The following is a 20,812-nucleotide window of genomic DNA, read 5'->3' on the forward strand; positions in this document are numbered from 1 at the left end:
AAGATTTTTATTTTTTATTTTTTTCGCTTGTGTGTGCTGGGTGCCGTGCTTTGTGCTGGCTCACTGGCACGTGTTCGGGATGATCGACGAACAGGGGAGGTTACTGGCGTTTGGCTAGGGGTCGTGGTTCCTGAGCTGGAGCTCACTTGTTGTGCTGCCATCAAAGAGATGTTCTGGCTTAAATTATGGATGCTGGCATTCAGTTGGTTGTTGGTTACAGTGTGGCTGGCCACAATCCTGGATAATGACTCATTCACAACCTGATTGTGTTGGATCAGTTGGATGAGTGTTTGCTGCTGGCGTTGTTGCTCATCAATGATGCGCGTCAAATGAGCCAGCATTTGATTGTTGTCGGCCGGAATTTGATCCATAGAAGTGGCTATTCGACCTACTTGGACAATCAGTCTGCCCGAGTTGCGACTAATGCGCGGCAGATGATGGGGCAGACTGGCAAGGTGTTGGGTGTGTGCGGTCAGGCAGGCATTGTTTTGGGTCTGTTGGGTTGTCCAACTGGCCCAAAAGTCATCGGGTACTTGTTGCTGGGGTGGAGCTTGGAGCAGTTGTGGAGTAATGGAGGCTTGGGGGATATCCTGCGGCTGGGTTGGCTGGGTCGGGACAACGGGTGTTAGGTTTAGTGTGTAGGTGGCCTGTTGGTCTTGTTCCTGCTGGCCAACGTCGGGCATCAAGGTTGGTTCTGTATGGGGTGGGCAACATGCACTGTTTACTTTTCACATAATATATTTGGTTTGCCTAAACATTTCAAAATGAATTATACTGCATTTTTTTTTTTTTTGTGTTTTTGTAAACGAGGAATATTTTGATTCAAAACACATAGATCCCATCACATGCGTGCACATAGACTGACTGCCGGAATCCTCACCTAACTACCTCCCCTCCACAGCATTACAGTGTTCTGTCACCTCCCCTGTCCAGGATATAGACTGCTCACCTGGATGGTCCAGAGGAGCGGATCAAGTAAACAGTCTACCTCCAGGACAGGGGAGGTGTGTGAACACTATAATGGTGTTCAGGGGGTGGTGGTGGTTTTTTTTTGGTGAGTAGTTTGCTGTTTTTTTTCTGTGCACGTGTGTGTACTAAATTTAGTACGATGGCTGTTCAATTTTAAATGTGATGTTGCCCATAGCAACCAATAAGATTTATTAAATTTATGCATTTGCACCTTCAAAAAGTTAATACGTGAAATCTGATTGGTTGTTATGGCAAACATGTAATCTCAACTACAACTCACATCATAGTAACTCTACTGTGTAGATTATTTTGTATGTGCTTATTGTAAGTTTTTACTCACCAGATAACTGAGGTGATCGAGGCTCATCACTTTGTGGACTAGCCAATAGTGCTTGTGGTGGCTGGGGTGAGACTGCGGAGATGCGCCGCCTGGGTGGGGAAGATGGAGCCGCAGATTCGGATTCAAGACGCCGTGTCTTGCTTGGCCTCCTGGGTAAGTTAGCCGAGCCCTGTGATGGGCGCCTTAGAGGAGGTCGGCTTACAGAAGTAGAACCTATGTGAATATATAAACATTAATATTTTGTACTTCTATGTGTTTGCAGAATATGTGACTACAGTGAATTCTTACCTGCAATACCAGCATCCTCATCAGTTGGCTGGGGCCTGTCTGGGCGGCTGGTCTGGCGTACTGTTGAAAAAGTGTTAACAACATTATTACCATACTTGTAAAAAACATTGATAACTGCAAAACCTTAGTGTACTGTAACCATCTTGTACGTATTGTAAAGTAAACTAATTTCTGGTTAAGATCTTCGTGATTACTTAATTTGGTTTATCTATAAAAATTAACATGGTGTTGCACTAAATAAAACAGTAACATTGATGAATTGTGTGCAAGATATTGCAGAGTTTGATTACTTGCAACTTAAACCAAACTTTATTCTAAATAAAAATACTTTTAAAAACACACACACAAATCATACCAAGCTGCTATTAGATACAACAGCTGTGGGCAAGAAATATCTCATATTAAGTATTGGAACTACACATACCAGCATGCACTGCACCTGATTTTGCATTCAATAAAAAAAAAAAACAGCCAAGGCATGATGGGAAATGCAGTTTAAAAACATAAATACACCTTAGGGGTGCTCAGGCCTGCAATACATGACCAACACAATGTATGCATACTTAAATAAAAAATTTAATTTTGCAGCATGATCCTTTTTAAAAAAAAACAATATATTTTTAAACATTCCAACTCACCATCCTGCGTAGGGCGGTCCGAATCCCGGACATGAGTTGCAGACACCACTTCTGCAGGAATCAGTGCCCGCACAGGCTCCTCCCAGTCACGATAGGTTGCCCGGAAAGGGGGGCCACCCCTGGTTTGGCGGGCTGATTTTGCCTCCTTGGCCATCTTGGCCTTGACACGGCGCTTGATGTCGTAAAACCTCTTGCGACACGTGTCCTCAGTCCGCCTCACCACACCCTCACTATTAACTGCCACTATTACTTTCCCCCACAGGACAGATTTCCTGCGGGAGGACACCTTGGCAGCATCCTGGCCAAACAATTGCCGATGATGCCTCATCAGCTCCCGCACCAACGCCATGTTTTCAGCATAGCTGAACTTTACATTACGGCCAGTCTTGGTAGTGGTGCGTGGCTGCGGAGCCACAGCACCATCACTATCACTTGAAAACTGAGCAACAGGCACCCCCTCCTCCTCCTCACTCTCCTCCTCCCTCTCACTAACCCCCTCCACCTCACTCACCTCCTCCCTCTCACTCACCTCCTCCACCTCACTCACCTCCTCCCTCTCACTAACCTCCTCCACCACACTGACCTCTGAGTCAGACATAATTAGGACAAACGACACAAAACACAGAAAAAAAAAACACAAAACACACTCCTCCACTACTACTACTACTACACACCACACAGCAAACACACACACACACTCACTCACTCACTCACTCACTCACTCACTCACTCACAAACAATGACAAAAGACTTGAAAAAAAAAAACAAGGACAAAAAAGTTTACAAACTCTGAAAAAACTAGACAACAAATATGACAAGACTACTTACACACACAGTACAGCACTCAACAATCACAAAACTCCTCTCCAAATCCACCAAAAAATCCACCAAACTCACCAACTCCAAATACACCTTCCTCTCTCCTCTCCACTAGCTAAACCCACGAGGTGCGGTGTGTTTGGGGCGGTTTTATAGTAATGTGCACAGACACTCCTCCATCACAAATACAACCAATCACGGACGCGTGATAAAAACGAAACTTAGGACTGAAAACGCGGCCGCGAAATTAAAATCACTTCCGTAACAGACATGTGACGCAGTCGTAAAAAAAACACAAATCACGGCCGCAAAACATCAAAATCGGCCGAAAAAACCCCCCTCAAAATACGAATGACTTCGACATCGGACAACAGAAAAAAAAAAATACGACAGCTTAGTAAATTAGGCGTAATCAATTCAAAAAGTTGCACAATTACACTTTCGATGTCAATCGCGATTGTACTTTGACCACAAACTGAAAATTACGAATGTTAGTAAATATACCCCTATGTGTTAGTGACAGGTGGTGTGCAATTTCACCAACAGTCTGCCTCAGGCAAATTCCAAACTGTGGGTACTAAGGTTTTTTTTGTATTTTTTGCTTTCCAAGGGCTAATTACCCCAGTGGCTATCACAGAGGGCATATTTTAGCCGTCTCTAGCACAAGCTCCTACTACAGAAAGCAAAAACTGCTCCTGTCTAACAAATTTCGGCTAGAAAGTGACAGATAAACCTACAAGGGATTCGCTATATTGCAATCCAATTATACTAGGTAACATCTCCACCTCCTGCACCAATCCTTCTACTCTGTACCCTCTCCATTTTCCATCTATCTTCCTTCTGTGAACTCTCATCCACGATTCTGGGGAGCGTGCCCCCCAGGGGGACACGTCTCCTCAGTCTAACGTGGACAGCAGATTCACACCTATCCAATTGCTGCAACCTCCATCTAACCGCAGCTACCACCCAGTCCTATCCTTTATTCTTTTCTGAAGAGGACTCCATTCCTCGTTTTCGGTGCACTCTCATTGGTGGAACAGGGTCAAACCTTTCTACGACCATACCCCTGCGATCACGCCCAATCTCGTCCGATCTTGGAAGCTAAACGAAGGTGGGCTGGGTCAGTACCTAGAAGGGCGACCTCTAGGGAATACCCAGTGGAGTAGGAGGTTTTCCTTCCCTGTTAGAAGAACACCAACAGCAGCATCACCACTTATACTCTACTTCATTACCTTTGAATCCTCATTCGCCACGATCTACCCATGACAGTGGTCGATTATCAGAATTTCCCATAGTGTGTGGGCTTTCCCACCCACTCACTCAACCCAACGAAGGGTGCATCAATACAAACACAGTTTGTACAGATCTTTGGTAGATGGAAGCAGCTTAAGATTGATAAAGCTAAATATTTATCTTATTTAAAACCCTTTAAGAGGCCTAAGAACACTGTACGCTATTGACGTATGGAGTACCGTAAGGGTACGCACGTTGCGTAGCAATCGCTTAGCCGATGTCGAGACGCTCAAGCGTCACGTTCGCTCACGGCCAAGAGATCACAAGCAGGCACACTATTGGCTGCTGACTAAAGTAATGATTCGCTATAGCGTAGCGGACGCTCGGGACCACGAGGAGATCACCAGCGGCGCTGACGCTCACAATGTTAAACCTTTATATCTAAACCATAAACAATGTAATATGCTGTAAAACCTTAGTGTAGAGATAGGGTGTAGATGCAACACAGTGTAACCTTATTAACTTAAAAGCTGTTTGAGCATCACCGACGCTCTGAGAATACTTAACACTATAAGAAATACACAGATACCGTGCTTAGGGTCCAACGCCTAATATATATATTATGAATGTTATACTTGCAAAAGAATTAATACAATACAAGTCATACACTACAATATAACATAGACTACCTAACCAGATAACTACACAGGAAATACAATACAATACTATTACGTTTAAGAGAATACGAGAGAAAGAGGAGAAGAGAGAGAGAGAGAGAGATATGGCCCATAACAACAAGAAAGACAATATGATTGCGGAGAAAATTTACGCACAAGGGGAACGATCGCATGCGCCTCTGGACATCCAGCTCCCGATTTTCAGCAATGAGAACCGTTGAAGAGTGAGCTGGATGTGATCGGCTTGTCTATTTATGCCCCACACACAATACAATTCAATGGTCCCTACAATCTCATTGTTCATTGGACACAGGAATTCCTCCTCGCATTATAACAAAAGGTCATAGGTTGATTCATACAGGTGGGCTGTGACGATTTCCAACTGCTCAGGTGGGTGGGGAACTGGGTTTCCCGCCGCATGGATAAGTAAGTGCAAATAATAGTAAATGGACATAAACTTCTTATGTCCATAACTATTCGCACGAGCGATTAATCCGCTTCAAACCAACACCGGAATATTGCTAATTAAATACTCTTCCGATGGATACTAAACACCACAGTATTACTCCTGTCTGACCCTTCGTATCAAACAAAGAGGGATTTCTCTGTCCATGAACATGCTACATTAACCAAACTTTCAGAATCTATCAAAGGGACCATGATCTACAAAATACATTATATAGTGGAAATATGTAACGAAAGAGTCGCCCGCTAGACGCATACAATCTCTACCGTAAATGCGCATACCGTGCGCCTGCGGGTGCCCGCAACAGCGAGTATGCGCACGCACGGGAGAGCGCACGCATGCGCAGCAGGGACACATATGAGGTGCAAATATGGCAGTGTGCATCGTGATATTTTTCTGACTTTGACAAGGTGTAGCTACCTTCCAATATGCGGTTATCCAGGCATAACTAAGATCTGAACATTTCATTTTTTCAGACATATGTCCTATAGGTCATGCTGAGTCTCTATGTTTCCTAAAGAGCAGGAATAAAGACTATTTTCTGGATTGTTAGGCTTATCACCTATCTATCAACACTTAGATATCATATTAAGAGTGCGCCCAAACAAGAGTCATACTTCCCTTCTTGTGCATGTACAACTGCTGGGGGGCATATCATGTCTATCTGGTACTGCTGGGGGCATATCATGTGTAGCTGGCACTGCTGGGGGACATATCATGTGTAGCTGGCACTGCTGGGGGGCATATCATGTGTAGCTGGCACTGCTGGGAGGCCATATCATGTCTATCTGGCACTGCTGGGGGGCATGTCATGTCTATCTGGCACTGCACTACTGTAGACAATATGTATATCTGGCACTATACTTGAGACATTATGTGTAAGGAACACTACTGTGGCTGCTGTTATGTGTAAGGCTGCTAATTGTGGGGGTCATTCCGAGTTGATCGCTAGCTAGCAGTTTTTAGCAGCCGTGCAAACGCATTGTCACCGCCCACCGGGGAGTGTATTTTCGCTTTGCAGAAGTGCGAACGCCTGTGCAGCAGAGCGCCTGCAAAAACGTTTTGTGCAAAACAAGACCAGCCCTAGACTTACTCTTCGTGTGCGTTGATTCTAATGGAGGGTTGGCTTTTGACGTCACACACCCGTCCAGCGTTTGCCCAGCCACGTCTGCGTTTTCCCCGGCACGCCTGCATTTTTCCAAACACTCCCTGAAAACGGTCAGTTGACATCAAGAAATGCCCCCTTCCTGTCAATCTTCTTGCGTTGTGCCGTGCGACTTAAAGCTTCGCTAGAACCTGTGCAAAACCACAAAGGTCTCTGTATCAGTACGTCGCGCATGCGCATTGCGGTGCATACGCATGCGCAGAAATGCCATTTTTTAGCCTGATCGCTGCACTGCGAACAACGGCAGCTAGCGATCAACTCGGATAACCCCCTGTGTGCGTAGAGTGGGTGTGAAAATATATTTATTTATAGTTTGATAATATGAAATTGCGAGGCCATGCCCCCTTTTCCAGGAACGCGCGTGCCGAAGGGAGGGGGGGGGGCTTTGACATTTTCTCGCTGAGGGTGCTAGTAGGCCAGGAGCCGTCCCTGACCCCGCCGCTCAATCTCCCCTGTGTGAGGAATGCCTGTGTACATCTATGAACTTTAGTTGTCCCAACAGTTTTTTTTAGGGCAGATGCACTAAACCTTGCCGAGATATAATATGGAGAGAGATAAAGTACCAACCAGCTACTGTAACTGTCCTTTTTCAAACACAGCCTGTAACCTGGCAGTTAGGAGCTGATTGGCTGCTACTTTATGTCTCTCCAAGGCTTAGTACATCTCCACCATGTGCACAGTAATGCGCCATATAAATCAATACAGGTGGTTACACTAATGGGGTATCCCAGTATCATGTTTCAATTTGGTCTAGAAATTCACAAATTTATAAATGTATTATAAATATGAAACAAATCAAACATTTCCAGATCTTTTCAAACCAGCTGATAGAATATCACTTCTGGATTTACAGTATCTCTTTGAGAATAACATTTGAATAAAAAAAAAATGTGCTTATTTCATTCTTTCTTATTTTTATTTAATTACTGCAAATGGTAGTGTCCAGTATTACTAGGACTTAAAGTACATTTTGGATTAATGAGCTCAAGTCACAGTGAACTCTTTCACAGGGGTACTGTAGTTCTACTTTAATTTGCCATATAAATTAGAGATGAGCGGGTTCGGTTTCTTTGAATCCGAACCCGCACGAACTTCACTTTTTTTTCCACGGGTCCGAGCGACTCGGATCTTCCCGCCTTGCTCGGTTAACCCGAGCGCGCCCGAACGTCATCATGACGCTGTCGGATTCTCGCGAGGCTCGGATTCTATCGCGAGACTCGGATTCTATATAAGGAGCCGCGCGTCGCCGCCATTTTCACTCGTGCATTGAGATTGATAGGGAGAGGACGTGTCTGGCGTCCTCTCCATTAGAATAGAGATAGATAGATTAGATAGAGAGAGATTGTGCAGAGTCGCAGACAGAGTTAGTTTACCACAGTCAGTGACCAGTGCAGTTGCTAGTTAACTTTTATTTAATATAATATATCCGTTCACTTCTCTCTGCTATATCCGTTCTCTGCCTGAAAAAAAAAACGATACACAGCACAGTCAGTCACACAGTGTGACTCAGTCTGTGTGCACTCAGCTCAGCCCAGTGTGCTGCACAGTCATCAATGTATAAATTAAAAGCTTATAATTAATTGTGGGGGAGACTGGGGAGCACTGCAGGTTGTTAGCAGGAGCCAGGAGTACAATTATATTAATTAACAGTGCACACTTTTGCTGCAGGAGTGGTGACCAGTGCCTGACCACCAGTATAGTATTGTTGTATACTACTAATATCTCTTTAAATATCAACCAGTCTATATTAGCAGCAGACACAGTACAGTGCGGTAGTTCACGGCTGTGGCTACCTCTGTGTCGGCACACGGCAGGCAGTCCGTCCGACCAGAATTGTATTATTTATTATTATATACCTACCACCTAACCGTGGTTTTTTTTTCATTCTTTATACCGTCATAGTGTCATCCTAATTGTTACGAGTATACTACTATCTCTTTATCAACCAGTGTACAGTGCGGTAGTTCACGGCTGTGGCTACCTCTGTGTCGGCACACGGCAGGCAGTCCGTCCGACCAGAATTGTATTATTTATTATTATATACCTACCACCTAACCGTGGTTTTTTTTTCATTCTTTATACCGTCATAGTGTCATCCTAATTGTTACGAGTATACTACTATCTCTTTATCAACCAGTGTACAGTGCGGTAGTTCACGGCTGTGGCTACCTCTGTGTCGGCACACGGCAGGCAGTCCGTCCGACCAGAATTGTATTATTTATTATTATATACCTACCACCTAACCGTGGTTTTTTTTTCATTCTTTATACCGTCATAGTGTCATCCTAATTGTTACGAGTATACTACTATCTCTTTATCAACCAGTGTACAGTGCGGTAGTTCACGGCTGTGGCTACCTCTGTGTCGGCACACGGCAGGCAGTCCGTCCGACCAGAATTGTATTATTTACTATTATATACCTACCACCTAACCGTGGTTTTTTTTTCATTCTTTATACCGTCATAGTGTCATCCTAATTGTTACGAGTATACTACTATCTCTTTATCAACCAGTGTACAGTGCGGTAGTTCACGGCTGTGGCTACCTCTGTGTCGGCACACGGCAGGCAGTCCGTCCGACCAGAATTGTATTATTTATTATTATATACCTACCACCTAACCGTGGTTTTTTTTTCATTCTTTATACCGTCATAGTGTCATCCTAATTGTTACGAGTATACTACTATCTCTTTATCAACCAGTGTACAGTGCGGTAGTTCACGGCTGTGGCTACCTCTGTGTCGGCAGTCGGCAGGCAGTCCGTCCATCCATAATTGTATTATTATTATAATATATACCACCTAACCGTGGTTTTTTTTTCATTCTTTATACCGTCATAGTGTCATACTAGTTGTTACGAGTATACTACTATCTCTTTATCAACCAGTGTACAGTGCGGTAGTTCACGGCTGTGGCTACCTCTGTGTCGGCAGTCGGCAGGCAGTCCGTCCATCCATAATTGTATTATTATTATAATATATACCACCTAACTGTGGTTTTTTTTTCATTCTTTATACCGTCGTCATAGTGTCATACTAGTTGTTACGAGTATACTACTATCTCTTTATCAACCAGTGTACAGTGCGGTAGTTCACGGCTGTGGCTACCTCTGTGTCGGCAGTCGGCAGGCAGTCCGTCCATCCATAATTGTATTATTATTATAATATATACCACCTAACCGTGGTTTTTTTTTCATTCTTTATACCGTCGTCATAGTGTCATACTAGTTGTTACGAGTATACTACTATCTCTTTATCAACCAGTGTACAGTGCGGTAGTTCACGGCTGTGGCTACCTCTGTGTCGGCAGTCGGCAGGCAGTCCGTCCATCCATAATTGTATTATTATTATAATATATACCACCTAACCGTGGTTTTTTTTTCATTCTTTATACCGTCGTCATAGTGTCATACTAGTTGTTACGAGTATACTACTATCTCTTTATCAACCAGTGTACAGTGCGGTAGTTCACGGCTGTGGCTACCTCTGTGTCGGCAGTCGGCAGGCAGTCCGTCCATCCATAATTGTATTATTATTATAATATATACCACCTAACCGTGGTTTTTTTATACCACCTAACCGTGGCAGTCCGTCCATAATTGTATACTAGTATCCAATCCATCCATCTCCATTGTTTACCTGAGGTGCCTTTTAGTTCTGCCTATAAAATATGGAGAACAAAAAAGTTGAGGTTCCAAAATTAGGGAAAGATCAAGATCCACTTCCACCTCGTGCTGAAGCTGCTGCCACTAGTCATGGCCGAGACGATGAAATGCCAGCAACGTCGTCTGCCAAGGCCGATGCCCAATGTCATAGTACAGAGCATGTCAAATCCAAAACACCAAATATCAGAAAAAAAAGGACTCCAAAACCTAAAATAAAATTGTCGGAGGAGAAGCGTAAACTTGCCAATATGCCATTTACCACACGGAGTGGCAAGGAACGGCTGAGGCCCTGGCCTATGTTCATGGCTAGTGGTTCAGCTTCACATGAGGATGGAAGCACTCAGCCTCTCGCTAGAAAACTGAAAAGACTCAAGCTGGCAAAAGCACCGCAAAGAACTGTGCGTTCTTTGAAATCCCAAATCCACAAGGAGAGTCCAATTGTGTCGTTTGCGATGCCTGACCTTCCCAACACTGGACGTGAAGAGCATGCGCCTTCCACTATTTGCATGCCCCCTGCAAGTGCTGGAAGGAGCACCCGCAGTCCAGTTCCTGATAGTCAGATTGAAGATGTCAGTGTTGAAGTACACCAGGATGAGGAGGATATGGGTGTTGCTGGCGCTGGGGAGGAAATTGACCAGGAGGATTCTGATGGTGAGGTGGTTTGTTTAAGTCAGGCACCCGGGGAGACACCTGTTGTCCGTGGGAGGAATATGGCCGTTGACATGCCAGGTGAAAATACCAAAAAAATCAGCTCTTCGGTGTGGAGGTATTTCACCAGAAATGCGGACAACAGGTGTCAAGCCGTGTGTTCCCTTTGTCAAGCTGTAATAAGTAGGGGTAAGGACGTTAACCACCTCGGAACATCCTCCCTTATACGTCACCTGCAGCGCATTCATAATAAGTCAGTGACAAGTTCAAAAACTTTGGGTGACAGCGGAAGCAGTCCACTGACCAGTAAATCCCTTCCTCTTGTAACCAAGCTCACGCAAACCACCCCACCAACTCCCTCAGTGTCAATTTCCTCCTTCCCCAGGAATGCCAATAGTCCTGCAGGCCATGTCACTGGCAAGTCTGACGAGTCCTCTCCTGCCTGGGATTCCTCCGATGCATCCTTGCGTGTAACGCCTACTGCTGCTGGCGCTGCTGTTGTTGCCGCTGGGAGTCGATGGTCATCCCAGAGGGGAAGTCGTAAGCCCACTTGTACTACTTCCAGTAAGCAATTGACTGTTCAACAGTCCTTTGCGAGGAAGATGAAATATCACAGCAGTCATCCTACTGCAAAGCGGATAACTGAGTCCTTGACAACTATGTTGGTGTTAGACGTGCGTCCGGTATCCGCCGTTAGTTCACAGGGAACTAGACAATTTATTGAGGCAGTGTGCCCCCGTTACCAAATACCATCTAGGTTCCACTTCTCTAGGCAGGCGATACCGAGAATGTACACGGACGTCAGAAAAAGACTCACCAGTCTCCTAAAAAATGCAGTTGTACCCAATGTCCACTTAACCACGGACATGTGGACAAGTGGAGCAGGGCAGGGTCAGGACTATATGACTGTGACAGCCCACTGGGTAGATGTATGGACTCCCGCCGCAAGAACAGCAGCGGCGGCACCAGTAGCAGCATCTCGCAAACGCCAACTCTTTCCTAGGCAGGCTACGCTTTGTATCACCGCTTTCCAGAATACGCACACAGCTGAAAACCTCTTACGGCAACTGAGGAAGATCATCGCGGAATGGCTTACCCCAATTGGACTCTCCTGTGGATTTGTGGCATCGGACAACGCCAGCAATATTGTGTGTGCATTAAATATGGGCAAATTCCAGCACGTCCCATGTTTTGCACATACCTTGAATTTGGTGGTGCAGAATTTTTTAAAAAACGACAGGGGCGTGCAAGAGATGCTGTCGGTGGCCAGAAAAATTGCGGGACACTTTCGGCGTACAGGCACCACGTACAGAAGACTGGAGCACCACCAAAAACTACTGAACCTGCCCTGCCATCATCTGAAGCAAGAAGTGGTAACGAGGTGGAATTCAACCCTCTATATGCTTCAGAGGTTGGAGGAGCAGCAAAAGGCCATTCAAGCCTATACAATTGAGCACGATATAGGAGATGGAATGCACCTGTCTCAAGTGCAGTGGAGAATGATTTCAACGTTGTGCAAGGTTCTGATGCCCTTTGAACTTGCCACACGTGAAGTCAGTTCAGACACTGCCAGCCTGAGTCAGGTCATTCCCCTCATCAGGCTTTTGCAGAAGAAGCTGGAGGCATTGAAGAAGGAGCTAACACGGAGCGATTCCGCTAGGCATGTGGGACTTGTGGATGCAGCCCTTAATTCGCTTAACAAGGATTCACGGGTGGTCAATCTGTTGAAATCAGAGCACTACATTTTGGCCACCGTGCTCGATCCTAGATTTAAAGCCTACCTTGGATCTCTCTTTCCGGCAGACACAGGTCTGCTGGGGTTGAAAGACTTGCTGGTGACAAAATTGTCAAGTCAAGCGGAACGCGACCTGTCAACATCTCCTCCTTCACATTCTCCCGCAACTGGGGGTGCGAGGAAAAGGCTCAGAATTCCGAGCCCACCCGCTGGCGGTGATGCAGGGCAGTCTGGAGCGACTGCTGATGCTGACATCTGGTCCGGACTGAAGGACCTGACAACGATTACGGACATGTCGTCTACTGTCACTGCATATGATTCTCTCAACATTGATAGAATGGTGGAGGATTATATGAGTGACCGCATCCAAGTAGGCACGTCACACAGTCCGTACTTATACTGGCAGGAAAAAGAGGCAATTTGGAGGCCCTTGCACAAACTGGCTTTATTCTACCTAAGTTGCCCTCCCACAAGTGTGTACTCCGAAAGAGTGTTTAGTGCCGCCGCTCACCTTGTCAGCAATCGGCGTACGAGGTTACATCCAGAAAATGTGGAGAAGATGATGTTCATTAAAATGAATTATAATCAATTCCTCCGCGGAGACATTGACCAGCAGCAATTGCCTCCACAAAGTACACAGGGAGCTGAGATGGTGGATTCCAGTGGGGACGAATTGATAATCTGTGAGGAGGGGGATGTACACGGTGATATATCGGAGGGTGAAGATGAGGTGGACATCTTGCCTCTGTAGAGCCAGTTTGTGCAAGGAGAGATTAATTGCTTCTTTTTTGGGGGGGGTCCAAACCAACCCGTCATATCAGTCACAGTCGTGTGGCAGACCCTGTCACTGAAATGATGGGTTGGTTAAAGTGTGCATGTCCTGTTTTGTTTATACAACATAAGGGTGGGTGGGAGGGCCCAAGGATAATTCCATCTTGCACCTCTTTTTTCTTTTCTTTTTCTTTGCATCATGTGCTGATTGGGGAGGGTTTTTTGGAAGGGACATCCTGCGTGACACTGCAGTGCCACTCCTAGATGGGCCCGTTGTTTGTGTCGGCCACTAGGGTCGCTAATCTTACTCACACAGCTACCTCATTGCGCCTCTTTTTTTCTTTGCGTCATGTGCTGTTTGGGGAGGGTTTTTTGGAAGGGACATCCTGCGTGACACTGCAGTGCCACTCCTAGATGTGCCCGGTGTTTGTGTCGGCCACTAGGGTCGCTAATCTTACTCACACAGTCAGCTACCTCATTGCGCCTCTTTTTTTCTTTGCGTCATGTGCTGTTTGGGGAGGGTTTTTTGGAAGGGCCATCCTGCGTGACACTGCAGTGCCACTCCTAGATGGGCCCGGTGTTTGTGTCGGCCACTAGGGTCGCTTATCTTACTCACACAGCGACCTCGGTGCAAATTTTAGGACTAAAAATAATATTGTGAGGTGTGATGTGTTCAGAATAGGCTGAAAATGAGTGTAAATTATGTTTTTTGAGGTTAATAATACTTTGGGATCAAAATTACCCCCAAATTCTATGATTTAAGCTGTTTTTAGGGTTTTTTTAAAAAAACACCCGAATCCAAAACACACCCGAATCCGACAAAAAAAATTCGGTGAGGTTTTGCCAAAACGCGGTCGAACCCAAAACACGGCCGCGGAACCGAACCCAAAACCAAAACACAAAACCCGAAAAATTTCCGGCGCTCATCTCTAATATAAATGTGCATACACACAGTGCGATATATTAACCTTATGATTTTGACTATACAGGTGAAACTCAGAAAATTAGAATATCATGCAAAAGTTCATTTATTTCAGTAATTCAACTTAAAAAGTGAAACTAGTATATTATATAGACTCATTACATTACAAAGTGAGATATTTAAAGCCTTTGTTATAATTTTGATGATTGTGGCTTACAGTTTAAGAAAACCCCAAATCCAAAATCTTAGAAAATTAGAATATTGTGAAAAGGTGCAATATTGTAGGCTCAAAGTGTAACACCTAAATCAGCTAATTAATCCAAACCACCAGCAAAGGGTTCCGGAGCCTTTAAATGGTCTCTCTATCTGGTTCAATACAGTTCATAATCATAGGGAAGACTACTGACCTGACAGTTGTGCAGAAAACCATCATTGACACCCTCCACATGGAGGGAAAGCCTCAAAAGGACATTTCAAAAGAAGCTGGATGTTCTCAAAGTGCTGTATCAAAGCACATTAATATAAAGTTAAGTGGAATGGAGAAGTGTGAAAGAAAAAGGTGCACAAGCAGCGGGGATGACTGCAGCCTGGAGAGGATTGTCAGGAAAAGGCAATTCAAAAGTGTGGGGGGAGCTTCACAAGGAGTGGACTGAGGCTGGAGTTAGTGCATCAAGAGCTACCACACACAGACAGATCGTGGACATGGGCTTCAAATGTCGTATTCCTCTTGTCAAGCCGCTCCTGAATAACAAACAACGGGGGTAATTCTGAGTTGATTGCAGCAGCAAGTTTGTTAGCAATTGAGCAAAACCATGTACACTGCAGGGGGGCAGATATAACACTTGCAGCGAGAGTTAGATTTGGGTGGGTTATTTCGTTTCTGTGCAGGGTAAATACTGGCTGCTTTATTTTTACACTGCAATTTAGATTTCAGTTTGAATACACCCCACCCAAATCTAACTCTCTCTGCACATGTTATATCTGCCCCACCTGCAGTGCACATGGTTTTGCCCAACTGCTAACAAATTTGCTGCTGCGATCAACTCAGAATCAGGCCCAACGTCAGAAGCGTCTTACCTGGGCTAAAGAACAGGTCTGTTGCTCAGTGGTCCAAGGTCCTCTTTTGTGACGAGAGCAAATTTAGCATTTCATTTGGAAACCAAGGTCCCAGAGTATGGAGGAAGAACGGAGAGGCACAAAATCCAAGATGCTTGACGTCCAGTGTGAAGTTTGCACAGTCTGTGTTGATTTGTGGATCCATGTCATCTGCTCGTGTTGGTCCACTGTGCTTTATTAAGTCCAGAGTCAAGGCAGCCATCTACCAGGACATTTTAGAGCACTTCATGCATCCTTCAGCAGACAAGCTTTATGGAGATGCTGACTTCATTTTCCAGCAGGACTTGGCACCTGCCCACACTGCCACAAATACCAAAACCTGTTTCGATGACTGTGGGATTACTGTGCTGGATTGGCTGGCAAACTTGCCTGACCTAAACCCCATAGAGAATCTATGGGGCATTGCCAAGAGAAAGATGAGAGACATGAGACCAAACAATACAGTAGAGCCTAAGGCTGCTACTGAAGCATCCTGGTCTTCCATAACACCTCCGCAGTGCCCCAGACTGGTAGAATTCATGACACACTGCACTGAGGCAGTAATTCATGCAAAAGGGACCCAAACCAAGTACTGAGTACATATGCATGATTATACTAGAGATGAGCAGGTTTGGTTCTCAGAGTACCAAACCCCCCTTAAACATCCCGTTCTGAGGCCGGATCCGAGTCGCCAGACTCAGAAACCAGAACGAGGCAAAACATCATCATCCCACTGTCGAACTCTCGAAGGTTTTGGATTCCATATAAACAGCCGCGCATATTACCATTTTCACTCTGGACTTAGCGAATGAGGGAGACAGACCTCTGTCTCTCTGTGGGTGGTGGCATTGGGTGGGGTCAGTGAGTGCTCTGAAGGGGTGCTGCTCTATTCACTGTGGTGTACCTGGGCTGTTAGAGGTGCTGTCCTAGCTGTCCTGGCTGTCACTGGTGTTTCATGTGTTTTTAGGGGTGCTGCAGCTGTACATGAGTGTTGCTGTCCTGGCTGTCACTGTGTTGTACAGGGTGCGGGGGCACTGTCCTCCTGTATGCTGTAAAAATTTAGGGGTGCAGTTGTTCAAATAACAGCACACTGGTCCTGTATGCTGTGAAAATACAGGGGTGCTGGCAGAGGTGTATCTAGGGGTTTGTTCACCCCTGGAAAAGTAAGGGACTGGCGCCCCCCCTCCCAATGGCAGAAAATGAAGGGGCATGGACTCAGTTCCAATTCAAATATACAACACAGAGTAGTGCCCCTTATTTACATTTCACCACACAGATGTACCCCTTAAAGATATGCATATGCTCTGCAGACCCCATATTAGGTGGAGTTCCCCTATGATCGGATGCTCCGCAGACCCCATATCAGTGGTAGCCTTCTCCCAATATCACAGGCAGTCCTCTCCCTATGATGTGAAGCTCTGCAGTGCAGACCCCATATCAGGTGCAGCCCTATGATGTCATATCAAGGGCAGCCTGGAATATGTTGCGCTGCAGATGCAGGCTCACTGAGCAGAGTAGGGGACACACATGTGTGGAGCGCACGGAGCCAGCACTGGGCAGCTGGGTCTAATCCTCTTGTCCATGGCTGCAGTTTACTCCCCATATCCACCATGCGCAGAGCCTGGAATATGGGCCAGCACCTGCTGGAGGAGGGTGGGAGGCTCTCACCTCACCTGTCACATTTACAGCCCAGAGACCTCTGCCCCGCTCCCACACTGTATCCCGGGGCCATGGGAGGAAAGCACTTCTCCAAGCTGCGGTATGTGCACTGGCTGTCCCACACTGGTACTACATGCTGGGGGGCTGGGACTGAACGCATTGGGTAATAATGGCTTCTGTAGTGCTCATTATACTTATGGCTATACTGGGGGGCCCTGGTGATGACAGATGGCAGCGCAAACCAATCAGCAGCTGGCACCACTAACCGAGCTTCTGTCAGCAGTGCAAGCTGCTGATTGGTTTGTACCTCCATCAGTCATCAAAAGTGAGGTTGCGGCTGATTGGCTGTTGCTGCAAACATTCAGGACAGCTGAGAGATAGAGTGGGAGGAGCAGCTATTTGCCGGGCCAAGAGCTGTCATTCAGGAGGTAGGAAGGGGGTATCCAAGTAGGGAACTGTCTCAGTAGTCTAGTATGTGATTCTACCCCCTGGCCACGGGTGGCGCCACCGGCCAGCACCCCTTCCTGGATCAGCTCCCCTGGCAAGTGCCATCCTAATCAAGGGGTAGATATGCACTTGGGTGCTGGCCCAGTCTTGTATGCTGTAAAAATTCAGGAATGCTTCTGTTGTTCAAATAAAAGCACACTTGTCCTGTATGCTGTAAAAATAAAGGGGTGCTGCTGTTAAAATAATATTACACTGGACCTGTATGCTGTAAAAAATCAGGGGTGCAGTTGTTCAAATAAAAGCACACTGGTACAGTATGCTGTAAAAATATAGGGGTGCTGCATTTAAAATAACATTACACTGGCCCTGTATGCTGTCAAAATTCAGGGGTGCTTCTGTTGTTTAAATAACAGTACACTGGTACTGTATGCTGTAAACGTTTAGGGGTGCAGTTGTTCAAATAAAACCACACTGGTCCTGTATGCTGTAAAAATATAGGGGTGCTGCTGTTAAAATAATATTACACTGGCTCTGTATGCTGTTGCCACCAGTCATGACACCGACGATGCAATTCCATAAACGTCGTCTGCTAAGGCAGATGCCCAATGTAATAGAGGGCAAGTAAACTCCAAGAAGCAAAAAATTATTAATCATAAAAAAAAAAATATCTGACAAGAAACGTAAATTCGGTAATATGCCATTCACGACACAAAGTGGCAAGGAAAGGCTAAGGCCTTGGCCTATGTTCATGACTGGTGGCTCAGCTTCTCATGAGGATGGAAGCCCTCCTCCATCTTGAAAAATTAAAAAAATTAAGCTTGCTAAAGCATTGGAAAAAACAACTGTGTGTTCAGAGATATCACAAATCCCCAAGGAGAGTCCAAGTGTGTCCACGGTTGCGATGTGTAGGTCTGACCTTCCCAAGGCTGTATGGAAAGAGGAGGCTCCTATCACCATTTGCATGCCCCCTGCAAGTGCTGGGAAGAGCACCGCCAGTCCAGTTGCTGATATTGAGATTGAGGATGTCACTGTAGACATACACCAGGATGAGGAGGATATTGGTGTAGCTGGCGCTGAGGAGAAAGATGACAATGAGGATTCTGATGGTGATATGGGATGAGAAAGCCCATTGTGATGCCTGGGCAAAATACCAAAAAAGCCACCTATTCAATGTGGAATTATCTCTACAGAAATCCAGACAACAGATGTCAAGCAGTGTGTTGACTTTGTCAGTCCGTAATAAGTAGGGGTAAGGAAGTTAACCACCAAGAAACATCCTCCCTTATACGTCACCTGCATCGCATTCATCAAAAGTCAGTGTCATAAACTTCGGGTAAGAGTGTAAGCAGTCAACTGACACCTAAATCCCTTCTTCCTCTTGTACCCAAGCTCCTGAAAACCACACCACCAACTCCCTGAATGTCAATTTCCTCCTCAGTCAGGAACGTAAGTAGTCCTGCAGGCCATATCACTGACATGACTGACGAGTCCTCTCCTAACCGGGATTCCTCTGGAGGATCCTTGAGTGGTACACCTACTGCTGCCACTGCTGTTGTTGATGCTGGGAGTTGATCGTCATCACAGAGGGGAAATTGGAAGACCATTTGTACTACTTGAGCTAAGCAATTGACTGTCCAACAGTCCTTCGCAAGGAATATTAAATTTGACAGCAGTCACCCTGTTGCAAAGGAGATTAATGAGGCCATGACAACTGTGCTGATGTTAGACGTGTGTTCGGTATCCACCATTAGTGCAGTGGGATTTAGACAGTTGATGTATGTACTGTGTCCCTGGTACCAAATCCTGTCTAGATTCCACTTCAGTAGGCAAGCGATTCCCGGACTGTACAGGGACATTAAGAAAAGTGTTCTCAGTGTCCTGAAAAATGCAGTTGTACCCACTGTCCACAGGGCCGGTTCTACACCTTGTGGCGCCCAGTGCGAAAGTTTCCATTGGCGCCCCCCTCCCCTGCGGCAAAACAATTAGTGCGCGCCGGAGGTGCACGTCAAAAAGTAGGAGTGTGGCTACAAAGGGGAGGGGCGTGGCTAGTTATGCCCCCAGATTTGCCCCAAGTAGTTGTGCCCTCCAGTTGATTTGCCCCCAGTAGATTTGCCCCCTGTAGCTGTGCCCCCTGTAGCTGTGCCCCCTGTAGCTATGACCACTGTAGCTATGCCCCGTCGCTGTGCCCCCTGTTGCTTTGCCCCCAGTAGTTGTGCCCTCTGTTGCTTTGCCTCAGTAGTTGTGCCCTCTGTTGCTGTGCCCCCAGTAGATTTGCCACAGTAGTTGTGCCCCCTGTCACTGTGCCCCCAATAGATGTGCCCTCTGCTGCTGTGTCCCCTGTTGTGCCCTCTGCTGCTGTGCCCCCTTTTACTGTGCCCTCAATAGTTGTACCCTCTGCTGCTGTGCCCCCTGTTGCTGTGCCCCCAGTAGTTGTGCCCCTGTCAAACACACACAAAAATAAAAAAACAATACTTACCACTGTCCTGCTCCTGCTTCCCGACCTCTGCTGCTGCGTTCCATCTGGCCGCCGCGGCTCCTCTCTATGGGAGAGACGTCATGACGTCTCTCCCATAGCAGCGCCGCACAGACACTAGAGGTCAATACTGACCTCTAGTGTCTGTCACTGGACCTGGCTGCAGGGGACGCCTACACAGCTCACGGCGTCTGCTGCAGCCGGGGAGCGGGGTGCGGGTAGGCGGCGGTGCCTGCAGGGTGACTGCGGCCGTGCCCCCAGGCCGCAGTGCCCCGGGCACAGGCACTGCTTGCATGTACCAAGAACCGCTCCTGACTGTCCACTTAACCATGGACATGTGGACAAGTGGAGCAGGGCAAACTAAGGACTACATGACTGTGACAGCCCACTGGGTAGATATATTGCCTCCTGCAGCAACAACAGCAGCGGCACCAGTAGCAGCATCTCACAAATGCCAACTCGTTCCTAAGCAGGCTACGCTGTGTATCACCAGTTTCCGTAAGTGGCACACAGCTGACAACCTCTTGCGGAAACTGAGGTACATCATCGCACAATGGCTTACCCCAATTATACTCTCCTGGGGATTTGTGATCTCGGACAACGCCACCAATATTGTGCGTGCATTACATCTGAGCAAAATCCAGCACGTCCCATGTTTTGCACATACAATTAATTTGGTGGTGTAGAAATTTTTTAAAAATGACCAGGTCATGCAGGATTTTTCGGGCCACTTTCGACATTCAGCCACTTCGTGCCGAAGACTGGAGCACCAGCAAACACTCCTGAACCTGCCCTGCCATCACC

The 20,812-nt window shown here is 46.3% G+C and overlaps 1 protein-coding gene and 1 pseudogene across 1 annotated transcript in view; one reads left to right on the forward strand and one right to left on the reverse strand.

Annotated features, from left to right (window-relative positions):
* Positions 1-20,812, reverse strand: part of GALR1 (galanin receptor 1) — a 386,889-nt gene that overhangs the window by 77,509 nt on the left and 288,568 nt on the right. The window lies entirely within an intron of this gene.
* On the forward strand, positions 4,105-4,223 carry LOC134929921 (5S ribosomal RNA; annotated as a pseudogene).

Source organism: Pseudophryne corroboree, chromosome 5 (genome assembly GCF_028390025.1).
Source record: "Pseudophryne corroboree isolate aPseCor3 chromosome 5, aPseCor3.hap2, whole genome shotgun sequence".
In the NCBI taxonomy this organism is placed as follows: Eukaryota; Metazoa; Chordata; class Amphibia; order Anura; family Myobatrachidae; genus Pseudophryne; species Pseudophryne corroboree.